General features: G+C 53.4%; 1 protein-coding gene across 3 annotated transcripts in view; it reads right to left on the bottom strand.

Annotated features, from left to right (window-relative positions):
* MIDEAS (mitotic deacetylase associated SANT domain protein) overlaps positions 1-16,667 on the bottom strand; it is a 76,781-nt gene that overhangs the window by 37,123 nt on the left and 22,991 nt on the right. Inside the window, exon 1 of one of the 3 annotated variants that reach the window (XM_039468968.2) lies at positions 10,506-15,795. The exons of 1 other annotated variant lie outside the window; for it this stretch is intronic. The gene's annotated coding sequence lies outside the window, so the exon portion shown is untranslated. Of the gene's footprint in view, positions 1-9,638; positions 9,816-10,505; positions 15,796-16,667 lie in introns of those variants that run through there. One more of the 3 variants, XM_074393004.1, reaches the window with a different exon arrangement.

Here is a 16,667-nt window from a genome sequence, read left to right as displayed (position 1 = left end):
TCTCTACCAAGAAAAAAAAAAATTAGCTGGGTGTGGTGGCCACTGTAGTCCCAGCTACTTAGGAAGCTGAGGCAGGAGGATTCCTTGGGCCCAGGAAGTTGAGGCTGCAGTAAAGCTGTGTTCATGCCTCTGCAGTTCAGTGTGGGTGAAAGACCAAGATTCAGTCTCAAAAAAAAAAAAAAAAAAAAAAAAGCACACGGAACATTCTCTACAACTGATCATCAATTAGGACATAAGACAAGTCTCAATAAATTTAAAAGGACTGAAATCACTCAAAAGTATGTTCTCAATCAAAATGGGGTGAAAATAGAAATCAGTAACAAATGGCTAAAAGTAATTCACAGAGTTCTCTCAGCTCAGAAAGGCCCCTCCCTCCCACCTCATGTTCTCCACACCTTTGGCACAGCCCTAGGCAGCCGCAGAGCTCAGACTTTTGCAAAGGCCTGGGTAGCCCCTCTCCCATTTCCTGATACATACACACTGAACCTGACCCCAAGCTTGATCCTGGCATCAAAACAACTAGCGGATGGAGAGGCCTTTGGGATTGCAACAGCTTGTCAGGCAGCCCTGCTTTTCCCTGGGAAAAATGGCCACAGGCAAATATTTCCACTTCCATGGCCATCTACAAAATATCCAAAAGACAGATCCTTCCCTAAAGAAGAGTGCTAACATGTATAGAGTACTTCCCTGGGCTGGGTCTTTTACATATTTGAATCCATGTTTATAAACCTCCTAAGGAAGAGTCTTATGTCCCCATTCTCCAGAGGGAAGTTGAGGCTCTGCTGTTACAGAGGCAGAAGCAAGATTCAAGTGTTTATTGTGTGCCTTCCAAGTCCTTGCTCTTTCCACTACTCTCCCAGAAAAATCTGAAATCTACACCTGCGAGCCTCAGAAGGAATGCTACACTTGAGAAGTTCACAAAGCCAGCTCCTGCTGCTCTTCCCTGGGGGCATTTCCAAGCAGAGCATGGTCTGTTAACACTCCTCTAAAGAAAGAGCCCCAGTCTGCCAGAAACAGGTTCCCCTCCAGATTGGGGGGTACCTGTAAAAGCCCCTGGAAGCCAAGAGAGCCCAAAGGGTATTGAGGTGTGGGGGACTGCAGGGGTGAGCTGGAGACTGCAGGCTCAGCACCATCTCACCCTGGAATAAAAGCCTCCATGCTACATAGAGAAAGGTGGCTTGAACCTCTCTTCAGAGCCAATTGGCAAAGCAGGGCCCAGCTGGGAAAGCTGAACAGATTCCAAATAGCAAGGGATGTAAATGTTCACCTACTCCAATTCCTAGTTCCACAGAGCAGTCCAGAGAAGGAAAGAAACTCGCCTGAGGACATACAGCCAGGAGCAAAATCAAGGACTGCAATAACAATGCTTCATGCCTCCATTTAGGCAGGATCCATCAGTTGGCAAGACACCGGGCAAAGCGTGGAGCCAAGGTTTTTCCCAACATCACACAAACAAGGCTTCATCAGTACCTCTAACATTTCCATTGAGGGTGCTACTATGGGCCGGGCATGGTGCTAAGCACACTACACACAGTATCCTGTGTAATTCTCACAAAAAGGTAGGTATTATCATCATTGTTTTTGTAGAGATGGAGTCTCACTTTGTTACCCAGGCTGGTCTTGAACTCCTGGCCTCAAGGGATCCTCCCAACTCAACCTCCCGAAGTGCTGAGATTATAAGCGTTAGCCACCACACCAGGCCATCAAGGTAGGTATTATTATTCCTCCTTTCTCAACAAGGAACCTGAGAAGACCTGAGGTCAAATCACTTGTCTACGGTCATAGCAGTATAGAGGGAAGGCCAGGACTGGCACCCAGGCCTGCCTGTCTCTAGAGCCCTTTCTGCAAACTTCCTCCGCACAGAGTTTCAGACTTGGACATCACACCAGGCTGCCTGGGATGGACAGCAGCAGCCTCTGGGTTGCTCACATCTGCCCCCAGAAGAGCAGCTTCAGCTAGCCTGAAAACCACTGTGATGTTCTGAGATGTGGCTGGTTGGGTAAGGTGGGTGGAAGAGGCCCAGCAGGTGAGTGGCTTTGAAGATAAAGAGGCTACAGGTGATTACTACCACTGGGCCAACCTGTGGAGGGCTCGGCATCTTTTGCCTAAGAGGAAGCCACACCCCTTCCACACCCTCCAACCCCACACCTAAGGTCAGCCAACAGCTCTTTAAAAATAATGCCAGACCAGGCACGGTGGCTCACACCTGTAATCCCCAGCACTTCGGGAGGCCGAGGTAGGCAAACCACCTGAGTTCAAGACCAGCCTGACCAACATGGAGAAACCAACATTAGCTGGGCATGGTGACACATCCCTACAGTCCTAGCTACCCAGGAGGCTGAGGCAGGAGACTCACTTGAACCCAGGAGGTGGAGGCTGTGGTGAGCCAAGATTGTGCCAAGCCAAGATTGCGCCATTGCACTCTAGCCTGGGCAACAAGAGCGAAAATCTGTCTCTAAATAAATAAATAAGTAAATAAACCCTTCAGTTGGGCGTGGTGGTTCACGACTGTAATCCCAGCACTTTGGGAGGCCAATGCAGGCAGATCAGGAGGTCAGGAGTTCCATGCCAGCTCGGCCAACATGGTGAAACCCCATCTATACTAAAAATACAAAAATGAGCTGGGGGTGGTGGTGGGTGCCTGTAATCCCAGCTACTTGGGAGGGTAAGGCAGGAGAATCACTTGAACCAAGGAGGCAGAGGTTGCAGTGAGCTGAGATCGCGCCACTGTACTCCGGCCTGGGTGTCAAGAGTAAAATTCTCAAAAAAATAGGAGTAAAATAAAGCCTTTCTTCTCCCCCTGCCTGTCAGATACCCTGAGTCCCTATGGAGCCCAGGCTCCCGTCCCTTCTCCTGGAACCCTGAGGATTGGGTCAAATCAGCTGTCTGCTTGGGTTCCCCACCCAAGACACTGAACATCAGCCCCCAGTCACCCATATCTCCGCATGGTGTTCTCAGAGCGTTGCTTCTCCCAGCAACTTAACTTCCTAAATAAAATCTGTTCATCGCACATCCAAGTAGAGGAGAGAGAGGTGCCCACTCACTCTAAAGATCATTCGTCCAAATCTCCATTTCATGGCTCATACAACCAAGTTCTCAAAGGTAAAAGTGCACTGCCTAAGAACACATGCTGACTACTTGCGTAAAGCTGTGGTGAGGGCCTCCCAGGTGGATGTTCTCATACTTAGCACCCCTCAGACCTGGCAATGCCAGGTCCTTGACATTTGTCTGGGAGAGGTAGAGCAGGGGGTGTGGCGTGTGCATCAAACCTACCAAGCCTGCATCAACCCAGGCTCTCCTGACTGGCCAGGGCTAGAAAGCGCCAAGACCCACCTGGTGTCTGCCAGTGTGGTGTGAGAGTGAAGAAGGAGGGCAATATGGCTCCCCATATGTGCTAGTGACTAGGAAGCATAAACATTTGCAAAGAGCAGAGCGGGGAGTCTCAGTGTGGCTGCCTGGGGCCTCCTTAGAAGCGCTGCAACCTGGGCACAGAGAGACACCCATTTGAATCCAGAAACGTCACATCAGCCTCACACCCTTCCTCAGGCCCAGGTCAAGATGCAAGACTTTTGCCAAAGGCTTGCACATTCTTTGCATTTCTCCAGTCTCTGAGCAGCTGCTGCAGGGCCTTTTCTCCTATGTTGATTTATTCTTTATTGTTCCTAAAATACACCCAGAGGCCTCTGGCACAGTGTGCGGGCACAGGAGAGCATCCAGCCCAAGCCCCAAGTACACACCAACCAGGCTCTCTGGGACCTGGGCCAAGCCGGCTGGAACAACGTGCCCCAGGTCAGACCCAGCAGCCAAGAAGGGAGACCAAAGATCCCACCTAGCCCCAGCTTATGCTCTCCAGAGCTGTTCTCAGTACCTCAGAGGCTAGGATACTTTTAGGGAGGAGGAGACACTTGGGAGGTCCCCAGGAAGCCCACACTAAGCTGAAACCAAGCCTTTCCCCTCCTCCCGTGCTTGAGCCTGGCCTGGCAGTCCTCAGGCCCAGAGGTGAGTCCTCCAGGGCAGGGCCTCAGGGCTCAAGGTTGGAATCCAAGCATCTGGAGAGGGAGGCTGCAGAGAGGTCTTCCCCACCCTTTCAGCCCAAAATTCCTCCCCTATCAGCACTTCATATCAAGGATCAAAGCATTGTCATGAAAAGAGCTGGAGGAAGTGTGGGAGCTGCAGGGTAAAAGAAGTCAGAGGCAATGTATGCTGGCTTCTCCAATGACCAGCCTCTCTAAGCCTAGGGTTCCCTATTGGTGAATGGGCACAACAGCTTCATCTTAGTTATTGTGGGATTCAATGAGGTAATACATAGATGAAGCGCTGTCTGGCACAGAGTATGCACTCAACAAATGTGATTCCTATCTCCCTTGCTGTGTAGGGGTGGCTCAGACATGTTATCAGTCTTTAACACCTTGAAGGAAATGAATGGTCCGACTCTTCCAGTTCCACAGCTGGCCGAGAGCAGGGCTGGCCAGGCAGGGAAAGACAGGGGGACTCAAAGTCCTAGCAATAGTGTCGGGCTCTGCAGGCACACAGGGCTTCTGGCCTACAGACCCGAGAGAGAGGTCTGGCAAGAAAGTCCAGAGGGCACCCAGCACAGGCCTCCTTTAAACTCAGTTATGCCAGCAGGGCCTGCCTGCAGGGATACAGTGGGATAAGGGTGTTTCCCAGATAATACTGGCAGAGCTTCCAGGCCCACAAGGATGAGCCACCACCCTCCTGGGCTCACTCTAAGAAGAGCACTAAAGGGGAAGGTGCAATGGCCAGAAGGAGGCTGAGGAAGGGCTGCAGGAAGTAGAAGGGACTCCCGGTGTAGCAAAGACACAGGGCCTATAGAAAGCATGCAAGCCTGCCCAGAGGCCACCACAGTAAACGTCCCACAAGTGGAAATGCCCGCCTGGTTATTTTTGGTGCCTCTTCTGCCCAAAGCCAGTAAGGAAAGGCAGCTGCTAGCAACATGGAAGAGCTGTTTACACTCAAGTATGCAAGCACTACAACAGGGACAGAAAGCACAAGCAGCAGCAACCATGCAGACAGGCCTCTTCCCCCATTTTTCCTCTCTGTCCCCTGCTGCATGCTGCACAGCTGACACAGTGTGGGTACTTCTGCTTTCACTCAGCTCCAGCCTCCCAACCACAGGACTCGCTCACATACACGCAAACAGACAAATAAATAACTATGGAGCCAGCTGAGGGTTGAGCCACACCCATGAGCCAAGACAGTCCTTTGGACTCTTCCTGCACTCAAGCTGCCCTCCCAGCTTCCAAACTGGGAGGAACAGCAATCAGGCAAGGGACATAGGAGCACTCCCTTTCTACCCTCCCAAAGTGAAAGTGGAGCCAGTCTTCAGAACATCAAGCAACGCTCATCACCTCTCAGCTTCCCCATTTGAAAATGAAGGAATTGGACTAGATGTCCCAAAGGGTTTCCTAGCACTGGGATGATACCCTGGAGGCCAGAACTATGACCTGAGGCCAGTTGGGGCCTCAGACAGGAAGGTCAGGTCGGGAGGTGGGGGTGGGGGGGATCTGTGCCACAGCCAGGAGCTGCCAGTGCACACGCAACCTCAGGGTTGCAAGTTATCACTTAAGCCCATTTCTGAGCTGGGGGCGGCGGGGCTTACCTACTAAAGAACTGGCAAGTTCTGGCAACAGCAGTCTGGATAGGGGCCTCTTTCTGCCCAACTGCTGGGGAAAGCAGGGGATCAAAATCCCTTACCATTTTCCTTCTGCTCTGGACTCCAATTCCCCAGAGAAGCTGGGAGACTTTAGAAAGAAGCCCCTTCTGGCTGGCTGGCTACAAGCCTACTGTAGCTCACTCTCTCCATCCAAGTTTTAACCCAGATAAACCTTGCCCTGGCTGCTTCCCTCACTCCTTCCTTCCCAGGACTCCTGGAGGAAGAAGCACTGCCTGGAGAAAATGCTGTCACCACGAGAGCTCCCTGTGGCTGGGAGAAAGGCAGAGGGAACAGGGAGCACCTTCCCTGGCTGGCCACAGCACAAGACTGTGTTCCAGGAAGAGCAAGAGCAAGAACGATTGTCAGGGAAGCCTCAGACCCAAGCCCCTGCTCTTCACCAGCAACTGCAGCCCTCAGGGAGACCCCCACCCCCACCCCAGCAAAACTGCGGTTCTCCTCTGACAGTGGCAACTTTCTTCTTACGTAATTCTTAGTGTTTCCTTCGCTGTTGCACCTAATTTTAATGGGTAAAAGAGCCAAAGCAGTCTTTGGAGGAAAAACTTCCCTCCGACCCCCACTCTACCCAAACCTCCCCCGAGGTCACACTGTGAGGCTTCAGGTGAAGCGAACTGGGGACTTTTTTTCCTTGGCTGAGAAAGCAGCCTTCCTCCTGCCCACCCACGTGAGCAGCTCAGCCTGGGGCCTGGGCGAGTAGGTTCCCAGGAGCACAATCTGATCTCTGGGAAACCCGGCCCTCAACCCTCAGCTGCAGGGACAGAGTCCCCTCAAAGGCGCACAGACACCAGGCCTGGGCCACATGTCTAGGGTGAAGTAGATCAAGCAGTTGTTCTCAGGGCACAATGAACTTCATTTATACAAGCCTCAGTGGCCTGGTAGATTGCTTTCCTACTACAAGCATTTCCTCTTCCTTGATAGGAGCAAAAGGCAAATGCACTGGACTCAGTGGGAACTCATGAAACGAGACTTGCCATCTGTTGAATACCTAGTACGTGTCAGCCACTTTGCATACATAATCCTGTCTAACCTTCATGGCCTATGAAGTACTAGTATCATCCACATTTTACAGGTGAAGAAACTGAGGCCCAAGAAGTTAAGCAATGCCTAAAGCCACACTGTAAGAGGAGAGGCTGGGGTATGAACCCAGGTCTGCCCGGGCCTCATTCTGATGTACCCACCAGACTTCCTGCAGTCACTGCCCAAGTGACTGTCCACACACCATCCAGGAACGGTGTTCTGAGTATGGAGGCAGAAGCCATAAAGAATTTTGCTTGATGGCTCCAGAATCCGATCTCATGCACTATTATTGCTCCCAAGTGTGTGACTGTGAGAGCCCATGTCTGTCTCTGTCTCTCTCTCTCTCTCTCTCCTGTGTGTGTGTGTGTGTGTGTGTGTGTGTGTGTGTGTGTGTGTTGAGGTGGAGGGAGGGTGATCTGGATTCCAAATTGCAGTTTCCAACATTAAAGTTATGCTGTAATGCTTCTGATTCATAAAATGAGCTCATAGTCTCACCATATCCTGAATGTTGCTTCGAATGCAAATGCAGATCCCTTAGTAAGAACTGGGGATTTCAGCATACTCCACCCTAGCCTCAGCCCAGCATGCAATTTTTCAGTCCCAGAGTCAAGAGGTCTCATTTGCAGAAAGAAGCAATCCCTCCAACAGAATTCGACCACTGGCTCTACTTCCTGCCACCTGCAGTGAGTCAGGGAAGAATGGAGCCCCAGGCTGCTTCTGTCCTGATGCATGCGTGCCTGCACACACACAGGAAGGGTGCCAACCTGGGCTGGCCAAAGGAAGTGCTCAAGCTAGCAGATCCCCAGAGAGATGGCTCCACAACTCTTTCATCCTGAGGTCCCCTTGGGGTCAGGATGACCGACACATGCACTCCACAAGGCCAGCTACATGGCAGTGCCAGGAAACTGGGTTCACCAGCACCACAATCACCCACGGTGGACCGGCCTTTTTGAAACCAGTGATGCAATGTGAGGAGGTCCCAGCAGCAGGGACTCACTGAGCCCAACACATGCCAGGTCCATATTTTTCTTCATGAAGATCTTTCACCAATTTGTTTAACTAACATGCACTAAGGCCAGGCATGGTGGCTCAAAACTGTAAACCCAGCACCTTGAGAGGCCAAAGTGAGTGGATTTCTTGAGCCCAAGTGTTCAAGACCAGCCTGGGCAACGTGGCAAAACCCCGTATCTATAAAAATACAAAACTAGCCAGGTGTGGTGATGTGTACCTGTAGTCCCAGCTACTTGGGAGGCTGAGGTGGGAGGACTGCTTGAGCCCAGGAGGCTGACGTTGCAGTGACCTGAGATCGTACCACTACGCTCCAGTCTGGGAGACAAAGACCCTGTCTCTAACAACCGAAACAAAAAAGGACTCAACACTTACTAGATGCCAAGCATTGTGCAAACACTTTAGAGCTCACACTAGAAGCAGAGGCTACCATAATACTGAAATGTGTTTTAAGCATTTTACATATACTAACTCAGAATCCTGACAGCAACTCTATGAAGGAGACACAGTACAGATAATCTAGCTCGGAGTCTGTTTTTGACCACCACACTACAGTGTGTACACAAATAACTACATAAGGTGGAAATGAGTGTTCAGAAGATGCCTTCGGCCTTCAGAAGTGGCATTTGAATCATGACTAGAAGGACAAGCCGGAAACCCCTAGCCACTTTGTGGTCCCCACCCCAGCATGAGCGAGAGGGGCTATCAAGGCCGAAGATTCCTGGACTGGGCCCATGCCCCTTCCCCTCTTCTGTCAGAAGTCTTGGCAACACTGGGCAGCCTTTCTTTGGGGACTGTAGCCACAGGAGGCCCTCAGCTGAAGTCCATAACTGCATGTTGTCTTTTCTTTTTTTCCACATATTGGAAGCAGCAGCCCACAGGGTCAAACACTGGGGCTATTTTTAAATCTCACACGTAAAAATTAAATTCCCATCCCCATGGGCACTCCAGGCCACTCTTTCCTGGGGTGGGGTGAGGAGCTGACAGAGCCACAGGAGTGGGGGTTCTGCTGACACTTGGAGACGCCACACTGGCAGTGGGTAGGCTGCTCCTGAGCAAGCTGGAAAGCTGTATGACCTGGGGGCATCCTCCAGGTTCTTCACCCCCTTGTCCCCCGGGGAGCTACACAGACCAGAGTAACCAGCCAGAAGCCAATCCAATTAGAGTGGAGGCTGGACCAGGGCCATGCAAGAAGATGGTTTATCACCTTAATTGAATATTTACGCTCCTATTATTCACCGTCCAGAGCAGTTGAAAAAGGAGGACCTACGAATTCTCAACCCAGGAAGGTTTCCCCTTTCCCCTGGGTCCTGAAGCCACTTAACACCTGAGGAAAGGGTGCATTTCTCTGATCCAAAAGGGGCGTGTGCCACACATTCCGTGGGAGGCTCTGGAGCAAGACAGGTGGCTTCTCACCTCAGCCCCCTAGGGAGGACTGGCTTCTCAGTCCACCTTCACCAGGCCTTCAGTCTCAACCCTGAAGCTGCAGAAATAAGAAGATCCCAGCCCACCAGGCTAGGCTCACCCTGCGGGGCAAGCCAGACATCCCCTCCTCCAGCTGCAGCTGCCAATAGGGATTCCCTGCACACGCGTGCCACCGCAGCTCTCGTGGCCAGCCCCTCTTCCCCCATCCCACGGACCCCCCCACCACCGCCGCGCGCGAAGCTCCACAGGCTGGCACACAGGTCCCACGTGGGATGTGGAAACAGGAAGCAGCCACCGAAGTTGTGACCAACAAAGTTTTAAATGGGGCATGTAACTTCCCCTTTCATCTCACCAGCTCTCGCTGGAGGCTGGGCTGGGACGGACACGCGGCCTCCACTTTGGTTGGCAGGTACCTCCTCCAGATTGGGCTGCCTCCGGGCTGAAGCCTGAAGGTCCCAGGGCACAAGAGGCTCCCCTTCCTCCCCTGGGCCCTTACCCAGAGGCCTTGGGGGCAACCTGGCACACACACTCCTGCATCTGCGACTCGGGAGGCGGGAGGCGACGCGACCGGCTCCACCAAGCCGACCATATGCAGGGACTAGCCGAATCCAGGGTTTTGGCGCTGCCGCTAGGCACCACGGAACGCAGCTCCCCGCGAGGCGCCGCGCGGGCTGGGCGGGCTGCGGCTGCGCGGGCGTGCGGGGGCGCGCGGGAGGATGACAGGTCTGAGGTGCGCCCGCCCGCGCGAAGCGCTCCAGCCTAGGCCTCTGCTGACTGCACTCGCCCCAGTTCCCCGCCGCCCCTGCACCTCTGTCCCCCAAACTCCCGGCGCGGACGCCGCGTCCAGCCCCCGACTTTCCCGTGCACGCTGGCAGGGGAAGGGGCTCCCGCGCCAAGCTCCCTCAGCTGGAGAGCCCCTCGCCGCGCTTCTGGGCCTTGGTTCCGTCACGCCAGCCGGTCCCTGCGGACACCACGTTTCTCTCCCGCGGAGGAAGAGCAGCCGGATTCCCGAGTCGCCGCCGGGTGGGGAGGGTTTTCCTGGTGGGGCCGCACCCGGGTGGGCGGGGGCCGCGCGCAAGCTGCGTAGCTGCACAAACACCGCGGGGCTGCGCTGCACGCGCAGCTACGGCTGCTGGCCGCGGGGGAGGGGGCGGCGGGCTGCAAGCGGCCCCCGCACGGCCACACGCGCCCATCCAGCGCCGCCCAGGCCGCAGAAGTTCGCACGCCGCGGCCCCCGCTCCCGGCCGCGCCTGCAGAGCTGCAACCCACCGGGCGAGCGGCCACAGCTCGCGCACCTCCTGGGGTCCCCTCGCCGGCCCCGCCGCGTGCAGGCCTCGGCCGCCGGCCGGGCAGCCTCACTTACCCAGCTCCTGCCCGGGCTCCGGCCTGGGCTGTCCCCCTTCCGCCGTGGGCCGCCGCCTTAGGTCGCCTCCGGGACTCCAGCCGCCTGCACGCACTCCCGATTTTAAAAACAAACAGGCGCCGTCGCCTCCCCGCGGCGCTCGCGGGGCTTCGCCAGCCCGCGCCCCGGAGGCTGGAAGTTTGCTGGCAGGGCCCGGGCGGGACGCGCGGGCTGTCACCCCCCGCTCAAGATGCAAGAGCTTCGGCGCGCCCCGCGCCCGTGCTGTCCGCCTCGCGAGCACTCTCCCTCCCTCCGTGTCACCCCCAGTCCTGCGATGCAGTGTCAGGATTGCACGGCTCTGACTCATCGGTTGAGCTCACAGCTTGAAAAAAAAAAAAAAGACAGAAGAGGGCGAGAGGCAACAGCGAAGGAGGAGGACTCTCTGGCGTGCTACAAAGGATTGCACAACTCGAGGCTGGGAGCGCGGAGCGCCCAGCGGCCGGCCGGCGCGCGCGGCACCGCGGCGAGCAGGAACCAGCTCTACCACTTCATCAGCACAACTGTCTCGGGGCGGCCTCAGCCAGCAGGCCCGGCGCCGCCCACTTCCTGCGACCAAATAAGGCTGGGGAAGGCGTCTTTAAACCTCAAGCGGCGGCCGGGGCTGGGGATTTCCAACCGACCTCACCTCCACTCACAAGTCAGTCGCCACCCTCCCCCGGCCCAGGCTGGCGCCCCCGATGGCTTTGCTGGAACCCATGGGCCACGCTGCTAGTTCCTTTCACACCAAGGTCAGGAGGAGACGGTGACGAAATGTTTGGAAACCCATCGAGCCTGCCAGGAAAGTGTGTGTGTGATGTTGGGGAAGACACAAGTCGCTTTCTTCCACAAAGAAACTCACTCTGGTTTTGGATACGGTAAATCATGCAAGTCCTCTCCGAGGCACTTTATTAACAGACTCCCCAGGTTTCACTTTCTGGCTCACCAGCGTCCTAGTGCATGTAAAGGTTACTGAGAAACTAGCCTCAGTCCCTAGAAAGGGCTTACATCTCCATCACTTAGGTGAGGAAAATCTCCTGGATGGATTTAATTCTGGCAGCTCAGGCCAGAGTTGCTGCTTTTCACTCCATACTCACATTTTCCTCTGCCTTCCCTAAATATCCCCCTGATCGATTCTCTGGCCTAAGCCTTGATGCCTCGTTGGCTAACTGGTGGAAAGACAGGAACATTTTTGCAGCTCAGGAGGTTGGTTCTGGCCCCCACATTCAATTCGGCTCTAGGGCCAGGGGAAAATTCAGGGGAGGGAGTCCTGTTCTTCCAAGTTTTTTGGTGTGGTGGTGGTGTGGTGGTGGTGGTGGTGGTGGCTGTTTTTCAAGGAGATAGGTGAAAAGGAGATTTTCCTTTGAAAAAAAAAAAAAAAAAAAACCACCGAAGAATACAGTGTGTCCTGGCAGCCACTTTTCAAAACTCTGTGGCCAGACCTGAGAACCAGGTGCATCCCTCACTTTCTCAGGGAGGAGGGAGGGGCAGCAGAATATGATTCTCACACACTCACCGAGCTTACAGTGCTAGGGTAGGGAGTGGAGGACACAGGCAAAACTTGGATCTTCTGCTTAGAAACCCTGCAAAACCTGCACTTGCGCCTAATGGGCATGGCTGTCCTGTCCGCTTCCACCTCTGCTGGCTGGAGGACCTGCCTACACCTGGAAGTCACACCTCCCCAAAAGGAAAAGGGCTGATTTCCACCATGTCATGACAGATATGTCAAAATAAGGAACACTTACAACAATCTTATCTGCAAAATACAGATAATCATGCCAAAGGATATCCCTTCCAGTTGAAGATCCAGGATTCTGTGATTATAATAAGTGAAGAGTGGAGCTAGGGAAACCACCTTCTACAGAAAAAAAGGCTCGGGTTCCCAGATTTAGCATCCATGATGACAGTACTGTTCCTGGCAGTTCTCAGAGCACTTCAGTCTCCTGAACAGCTCTGCATGCGAGAGTTTTACACCTCTCATTCTGTAGATGAGAATACTGAGGTTTTCTCATCTGAGGTTCAGAGAGGTTAAGTGAATGGCACCAGGACACAGGGCAAGCCAAACATCTGTTACCTCTCTGCTCCTCCCCTAGAGGAAGGCAGTGAGCAATTGAGGAACTGCAGTGCTCGGGCATGCAGACCCCCAAGCAGAGGCAAGACTCTCAAGACTCCTGGCAGAGGATCTGGGTAGAGCCTTTTTACTTTTTACATTTGCCTGATTTCTTCCTTCCCACTGACAAGACAGCCAAGTGCGGGAAGCAAAAGCAAAGCCATTTGGTCTCCAGTGCCCACTGCTGCCAAGTTCCTCTGCAGACCTGCAGCCATCCTGACCTCCCCTGAGAGCCCAGCCCCTGCAGCTGGCCTTAGGCCAGCCCAGAATGAGCCCCTGAGAGCTAATGCAGACCAGCCCAGGGATGTTCCCAACCAACCAGAAAACCCAGCTGGGGAGCACATTCCTAGAAGAGCCTGCCACCATGGAGTCAGGGCCCAGTCTTCAGGGAACCAGTGGGAGCCACTCCAAAGGGCACTCCTCAGCCCTGCCCCACCAGGACTTCCTGCCTGTCCCACACCAGGCTGCAGGACCTGGCCCAGGAAGTAGCACATGGGGTGGAGGCAGGTGGCAGGGGAAACAGAGAGGTCCGTGGCCCTGAAGGAGCCCTGCTCACTTTGGAACGGCAGTGCCTTTCACTACGACTAAACTTCCATACTCAGGCCACTAAGAAAGGAGAAGACAGAAGAAAAGGGGCACCACATGTGTGCAGGGGAGGAGGGCTCAAGACTATACCAAACAGCCCCCACTTGGCAGGAGAAGGCTGCCTCGAAAAGGCGGGCAGATGAGGCTATGTAAAGAAAGCTGCAGTGCTTCTGGGAAAGCCCTGGAGGTCAGTTTTGCTGCAGATATGACAGTGCAGAATCGCTGATGTGTGAAGTGAAAGTTTTGGTTTTAGAAGCTCCAGCCCTTCCTGCAAGCCTCTGGGGCAACCAAGAAGAGTGACCTTTCAGGGAGGTAGGGAGGTGTTCCAGAGACCTTATCCACAGCGTGGGATTTCCTCCACCCTCAACCCTCTGTACAAACTGCAAGTAAAAGGAGTACAGCGTTCCAGCTACCAGGGAGTGTGTCTGACAAGAGAAACACACTCCAGGAAGTAAAGCACCTTAGACAGATTCCTAAACTCTGATTCCCAATGAAGGTAGAATATGGCATTTGAGAGGCTTCCTAGGACTACATCAGCTCTCTGGACTCCACTCAGAGCGGTCTGTCACTGCCCTGTGTTTCATCAACAGTATCTAGACCTAAAATCTTCCAAGGGTGAGGCCAGGCTCAGTGGTTCACACCTGTAATCCCAGCACTTCAAGAGGCCAAGGCAGGAGCATCGCTTGAGCACAGGAATTTGACAACAGCCCAGGCAACATGGGAAAACCTGGTCTCTACAAAAATTAGGTGTGGTGGTGGGTCTCTGTGGGCCCAACTACTGAAGTGGCTGACGTCGGAGGATTGCTTGAGCCCATGAGGTCTGTTCACGCCACTGCCCTCCAGCCTGGGTGACAGAGCAAGACTTTTTCTCAAGAAAAAAGAAAATCTTCCAAGGGTGAATTTTATGGTATGTGAAGTATATCTCAATAAAGCTGTTACGAAGTTGGGGGGAAATGTTCAAGGAATCCAGGTTCTCACCTCCCAGCCACCTTCCTCCAGTAACATTCTGCTGCCATCATCACTATTTCAGAGAAGAGTCTTTCCCCCCAGACTCCATACCTGCATGCCTGTCCTTCTTCCACTGTTCCTCCTCCAACGAGGCCAGCACACATGGTGTGTTTAGCAGAGCCTGGGAAATTGAGAGTGCAAATACTACTGAGGGCATCCCAAGTCCACCATGCCAGGTCCTTGTGTCCCTTACGTTCGTGTGTCCCTATTGCCGTTTCCCTCTACGGAACTAAAGTATGACCTCCAGGACCTCACTGCCTACAGTTACAACAGAAAAAAGAGAAAGGGGTAGAAAACACAGGGCACTCAGGAAAACTGTCACTCTTATGACCTTTTTAGGCTCAGAACAGATGCACCGTGTTTGTGGCATGAAAATGAAAGGATGCCCACCTTCCAGGGGCTTAAGAGGATCAAAAGGACAAAAAACTACTTTATAACTCGATCATGCTAGGTACATAGAAGAGGCTGCAATTATTATTTTAACTGTTTTACCCTGTATCTCCTCCCCAACCTACCTTATCCCTTGTTAAGAACCTAGTTCCAGCCGGGCGCGGTGGCTCAAGCCTGTAATCCCAGCACTTTGGGAGGCCGAGGCGGGTGGATCACGAGGTCAAGAGATCGAGACCATCCTGGTCCACATGGTGAAACCCCGTCTCTACTAAAAATACAAAAAATTAGCTGGGCATGGTGGCGCGTGCCTGTAATCCCAGCTACTCGGGAGGCTGAGGCAGGAGAATTGCCTGAACCCAGGAGGCAGAGGTTGCGGTGAGCCGAGATGGCGCCATTGCACTCCAGCCTGGGTAACAAGAGCGAAACTCCATCTAAAAAAAAAAGAACCTAGTTCCAGGCCCAGCTTGGTGGCTCACTTCTGTAATCCCATCACTTTGGGAGGCCAAAGTGGGCAGATCACCTCAGTCCAGGAGTTTGAGGCCTGGTCAACATGGTGAAACCCCATCTCCACTAAAAATACAAAAATTAGCCGGGTATGTTGGCACACACCTATAGTCTGAGCTACTCAGGAGGCTGAGGCATGAGAATTGCTTGAATCTGGATGGAGGTTGCAGTAAACCCACAGTACTCTAACCTGGGTGACAGAGGGAGACCCTGTCTCAAAAAAAAAAAAAAGAAGAACCTAGTTCTTTTACCTGAAAAGACTCCATTGGCCTTAGGGTAACCCTCTCATGGGCTGTGCCCAGAGAGACTTTTTCCAGCATTGACTCAATGTCTCATCTGGGGTATCCTCCAAGGCTTCTCTCCCGGCCTGTTCTCTGTGTTCTTTCCACCATACTTTTCCACAGGACTGTCCTCCCAGCCTGAGTAGGGACACTCCTCTAACAGCTGTGTCTTCTCCTCAGCCCTTTTTGCCAGGTCTTTTCTGAGCAAACTGGGAGCTCACAACCACCCCAGTCATGTGTGCTGATACGGCTCTGCGCTGTCTTCTCTTTTGCCCTTGGAAAAAAAACCCAGGGGACCCTCCTCCTCAGCTCACATTGACTTCACCTGTTCTGGGACCGGGCCATGCTTGCCACACCAGCCCACAGCTGTCTGTGTCCCTGGCCCTCCCACCTGCCCCCTCCCCAGCCTCCCTGCCCTGCAGGCCTGGGCCAGGTTCTGAGTGCCTTTGTCAGGCCTGAGAGGGAGCCTCTGTACATGTCCCCAGTTGCTGCTGTCACTCTGGGAAAGACGTCTGGCCGGGTGTAGGGAGAAGGACAAAACAGGTGTGGCTGCCAGGGAGGGCAGGCCGGCAGAGCCACAGGACAGAAACGCCCTTTCTTCATAGAGCAAGACTGCCAACTTCTCAAAGGCCTCACTTCAGCACAGTTCCATGCCCTCTGCAGAACCAGTCCCAGACAGACTTCCTCACTGGCTGTTCACTGGAGCTTGGCTTCCTTGTGTTGTGGCAATGGGCCAGGAGGAACAGGAACTCCAGAGACCCAATGTGTGCAACAGGGCACGCTTTAAAGCATTCATTTTAAAGAAAACAAATACTGATACATCATGGACTGGAATCCAACATTTATGTTCACAGGGGTATACAGGTTAAGAGCACAGGCTGAGACCTGAGTCCAGATCTTGACTCACACTAGTTTGATGACCTTGAGGGAGTTACCCAACCACTCATCTGCAAAATGGGAATGATAAGAGTTTACTTAAACAGTGTCTGGCACACATTAAGTCTTTTATAAGTGTTGGCTATCTTTTTTTTTCTCATCTCCTAACTGATTTCCTTGCTTCTAGTTTTGCACGCTTTACCATCCACACTGCCATCAGAGTGATCACACCTCTCTTCAGTAGCTCCCATCATCTACTGCATAAAGCTGAGACTGTTAGCTAGACTGTTAGGCACCTTTCCCACACGATCTGGCTATGCCCCACTTCCCAGCCTCAGCCCACACTGCTAAACAACCTGAAGTTCTCCAAGATGCCTGCATTCTCACCCTAAC

The sequence above is a fragment of the Saimiri boliviensis genome, chromosome 2 (genome assembly GCF_048565385.1).
Source record: "Saimiri boliviensis isolate mSaiBol1 chromosome 2, mSaiBol1.pri, whole genome shotgun sequence".
NCBI classification, from domain to species: domain Eukaryota; kingdom Metazoa; phylum Chordata; class Mammalia; order Primates; family Cebidae; genus Saimiri; species Saimiri boliviensis.
Note: the sequence above shows the minus strand (reverse complement) of the source record. Positions and strands in the feature narration are given on the sequence as shown.